The 4,548-nt window shown below is 46.5% G+C and overlaps 1 long non-coding RNA gene across 1 annotated transcript in view; it reads left to right on the top strand.

Moving 5' to 3' along the window:
- The first annotated feature begins 2,353 nt into the window (after positions 1–2,353).
- The window catches only part of LOC114033886, an 18,163-nt gene continuing 15,968 nt past the window's right edge, over positions 2,354–4,548 (top strand). Inside the window, exon 1 of the long non-coding RNA XR_003568048.1 lies at positions 2,354–2,405. This is a non-coding gene — a long non-coding RNA (uncharacterized LOC114033886). The remainder of the gene's footprint in view (positions 2,406–4,548) is intronic.

Below are 4,548 nucleotides of genomic sequence, written 5' to 3'. Positions count from 1 at the left end.
AACTAATGAATATAAGCTTCTTAAGGACAAGGGCTGTTTTTTGCTTGTTATTTGCACTTAGCACTTAGCACAGTGCCTAGCATTTAATAAGTGAGAAATATTTTTTAATTGATTGATTCCTCAGAAGATTAATCCATGTAGCTGCATGAAGAATGGATTGAGCATGGGTATGAGAGAGAAAAACTAGTGATGAGGAGACTAGTAAGGAAAGCTATTACAAGAGACCAAGTGAGAGGTAATAAGAGTCTTAAGTACAGTGGGATAGTGGGAATAGTAAAACAGGGTCATATGTGGGAGATATTGTTCAATTTAAGATCTGAGCTCATCAGAGAGCTTTCCTTGCAGACACTGAATGAAACCTTATTAAATTAATAGTGAACAAATAGATGCTTTTCCCCTTTCATCAGCAACATAAAGTATGATTTTGTATGGGATTTTGTTCAGTGTTTCCTAACCCTCATGAGTTTGATGTTTTTAGATTGTCTAACCATGTGACCTATCTCTCATCAGAAGTTTCTGAAATGTTCTTTCCTCAAGCATAAGTTACCATCTGACTATGTCAGCATTCCAATTTTTTCCCAAGATTTGTTTTGTTTTGGCCTGGCAGGAAGTAGAGCGGGAAAGTAATAATGGTAATTTTAGTTCAGTGAGATAATTTTTTTCCCTTTAGATATGTATCTTTTTCTGCTACAATGAAAAGAATGCTAAACTTGGAATCAAAATACCTAAGTTGAAATCCCAGTGTTGAGGTCTAGGAGTGCTGGGAACCCCGAAATTCAGAGGCAGAATACAAGGGTCCTGCTTCGAAGGAATGGGACTCAAGCCTTCTTTCACTCAGAGACAAGGTTTATTAAAACATTGGTTGAGGTAGGTGAGATTTTAGGAATCTACCCTATTACCCAGATTATAAGAATATAAACCATTGGTCAGATTTTAAGAATCTGAGTGAATTAATGGGGCCAAGATGTACACTTTTATACAGTTGTCAAGGAGTAGGTCTAGATGGAATCAAGGGTGGGAAGTGGCCAGCTTAGATCTGGAGGTAACAGACAATGAAGGGTTGGGCTAGTTTAGGGGTAACAGAGAACTGGAGATTCTGGCAGAGTCAAAGCCACTATGAGAGGACAGTAGATTATACTGAGATGAGCCTCAGGCCAATGCCAGGGACCTGGGCCTCATGGGAAAGTCCAGGGCCTTTTAGGGGTCTATCATTAGAGCCCCCATCACCAGCATTGCTGACTTTTTACATGTTTGATCTTGGCCAAGTCATTTAACCTCCCTGGGTCTTGTTTCCTCTTTTGTAAAAAGTGAGGGCTGGACCAGATGGTTTCTGAGGTCACTTTTTCTTTGATCTCAAGTCATTTCAATTCTTTGGGGTTACTTTTCTTCATCTGTATGAGGGGCCTGGACTTGATGACCTCCAAGGTTACTTCCAACTTTAAATACTGTGAACTTTATGATGAATTTTTGAGGAAAAAAAAAAAGGAAGCAGTATAAGACAGGAAATTATAGTTTTATACAATCTTCAGTGATCTGTTTAAAGGGCATTGAGTTCATTACACATTTTTAAAAACAAAAAGGAAGCAGTATAAAATGGAGATTTATAGTTTCATATATAATCCTCTTTCGTGTTCTGCAAAGGAAATGCTCTTTTGCGGGCCTGTGTTTAAATTTAGAATAAAATAACATTAACACTAAAGGTCCTAGACTGCCTAAGAGAAAAGTAGTTCTGTCAAGTTACCAGGCAGCATTTGAAATAGGACCGCCCCTCGGGTCCATCTGTCAATACGTTCAAGAATACGTAAAAAACAAAGATAAGCATCCCACGCCATTGAAGAAGAGCCAACAGGGCAGACCGCACCACGGGCACGGGGTGGTAAAGGCCAAGAGGGCAGACCTTGAGCAGCAGAAAGAGCCGCACAGCTCAGGGCCACCGAGACGCGCACTCGGAACCCGCGCGGGGCCCTTGACGTCATCGTTGCCCAATAGCCCAAGGGCAGTGGGCGGGCGTTTCGGCCGCCTTACTCCAGGAACGCACGTACCTTCCGCAAGCGGGCGCGAACAGGCGGCGCCGGGCCCTGGCGGCACCCGCTGGGAAGCGTAGCCCCGCTCGGGAATCGGCGGAGCGTCCGGTCGGGAGGCCTTGGCTCATCCGCGTGCCAGGAAGGCGGCGGCGGGCGGCGGGCCCGAGGTGCCGCTCACTCGGCCGTGGTTCGTTACTCAGCCGGCATGGCGGCTCTGGGCTCCGTCAAGCTCCTGCTGGCCCCGTCCCGGCGCTGTCTCCTCCTCGCCGGATCCCGAGCGGGCGCCGGGCGGCCCGGCTGGCCGGGGGAGAAGAAACCAGCGAGCGCCGCCTGCCCGCGGGCGAGCCGGCGCTTCAGCTTGTCGGCCCCGAGCCTGCGCAGGTAAGCGCCCGCAGGCGCAGCCCCGGGGAAGGGGAGCTCCGGGAGGGGGGGCCGGCCCGGCTCCGCATCTGGGCGGCCCCAGCGCTTAGCGCCCGGGGCTGCTCCGGGGAGGCTTCCCCGGCTTCCCCCTCCCCCCTCCGGCTTCCCCCTCCCCCCTCCGGCTTCCTGGCCGGGTCCACGCGGGGGTGGGGGCGGGGAGAAGGAGCGCCCGAGGCTCGGGGGCGTGACCTGCGCCCTTTGACCAGCCGGCACCCGGCTTCGCGCAAACTGCGGGAACGCGGGGACCCACCTGGCTGAGCCCCCGCAGACAGACGTCGGGCCCGTCTCCTTCCTTCTCGGGGAGCTGAGTTGTGCCCGGGGATTTTTTTACCGTTCGCCCTTCAGAGTGGTCACTCTTCGCTCCCGGTGTCCGTGGCATTCGCTCATTTATTTATTTAAACTTCCAACCTGAATTGTTCTTCACTCGTTCTAACCTCAGGGCTGAGCAGAATCGCTTGAATCCGGCTTACGGATGGCAGCCCTCAAGTATTTGGAGACAGCCATCGTTCTCTCCCCTCCCCCAACCCAGGGTATTTTCTTCAGGCTAAAAGTCTACAGCTCCTTCCACTGACCCTTGTACGGTATGGTGTCAAGGCCCTTTTCCATTCTAGTCATTTTTCTCTACACACTTTCCAAATTTTCATTGATTTTAGAGCTGGAAGGTACCTTAAAATCTCTGAGTTCTCCTTTTCCTGAAGCTAGAGAAGTTAAATGAGTTATCCCCAGGGTCACGTAGTAGTAAGTGGTAGGACCATGATTAGAACTTAGCTTCTAGGGCTCTGAATCCGTTTTTTCTCACTGCCCTGAACTAACTACTTGTTAGTAAGATGGTGCAGTGGATAGAGTACTGGAAGTATAGTCAAGAAAACCTAAATTCAAATCCGTCCTCAGACACTTCCTAGCTGTGTCATCACTTTAATCTCTCAGCCTCATTCCCTCGTTTGTAAAGTAAGGGTTAATAAATAGCACTTATTTACAGGGTTCTTGTGAGGAGCAAGTGAGAATGTATGTAAAGTGTTGTGCAAAATTTAAAGTGCTTATGTGAATGCTAGATATCTCTAAAGTGTGGTACATAGAACTGAACTTTCTGCTGAGATATAGTCTGACTAGGGTAGAGGACAGTCAGACTATCACTTCCCTTGCTCTGTATGCCATATTCTTCTTGATTCAATCTAAGATTTATTCATCCCATTGGTTTTTTTGTTTTTGTTTTTTGGTGTGTGTACTGGGGGGAGCTATTTATTTATTTTTTAACCTGTCCTGTTGTGCTGTTGATTTGCCCTGTGCTGGCAGCCCCCAGATTTTTTTTTAAGGATCTTTTTCATACTCTCCTTCCCTTGCTATCACAACTTTATACATTTGTGCCTTGTAAAAGTGTCAGAGGCAAGATGGCAGCTGTTCCTGTTTTCGAGTGCAGCATTCTGTATCATCACACCATGTTGCCTCTCCCAGCTTATTCTCATGTTTATATAACATGTGCTAGATTAAATTGCAATTTTCTTCCAGCACCTCTATGAGTTAGGTAGCACAGGTGTTATTATCCTCAATTTGGAGAGGATGAAACCTAAGGCCCAGAAGAAGGTTGGTTGGTGACTGTAGTGTTAGTTCACAAGGAATTAGTCTTAGGTGATGTTTTCTTCAGGCTGTAGCTGGAAAGTAACCAAAATACTCATCAGCTAATTAAGGCACCCATTTCCTTGTATAGTGCTGGAGACACAGCAGAATTCTTCCTTACTCTCCTTTGTTGTAGTCTTCCTATAGACCATCAGTGTTGTAACAGAATTCCTTGAGATTTAGTTAAGTAGATCACTACTTATTTTACATTAATTAGATGAAATTTGGGATCTATCCTAGTCTTCAAAACATAAAATCTTGAGTCTGATCAGATCAAAAGGCATCTAGTTCAGTGTCTTCTGCACTGCAGAAATCTCTTTTGCATTAGTAACAATTTGAATCTGTCATCTACTTGAATACTTCCAGTGATTGGGAACCCGCTTTGTTTCACCTCCCTCTTTTTCATACTCTTTGCATTATAGCCAAACTAAACTATTAGCTGTCAGCCTCTTCTTTGAATGTTCAGCCCAGGTGCTACCTTGTCTGTGAA

The sequence above is a fragment of the Vombatus ursinus genome, unplaced genomic scaffold, assembly GCF_900497805.2.
Source record: "Vombatus ursinus unplaced genomic scaffold, bare-nosed wombat genome assembly UNPS02007612.1, whole genome shotgun sequence".
NCBI classification, from domain to species: domain Eukaryota; kingdom Metazoa; phylum Chordata; class Mammalia; order Diprotodontia; family Vombatidae; genus Vombatus; species Vombatus ursinus.
The sequence above is the reverse complement of the archived record's forward strand: the minus strand, read 5'-3'. Positions and strand labels throughout refer to the sequence as shown.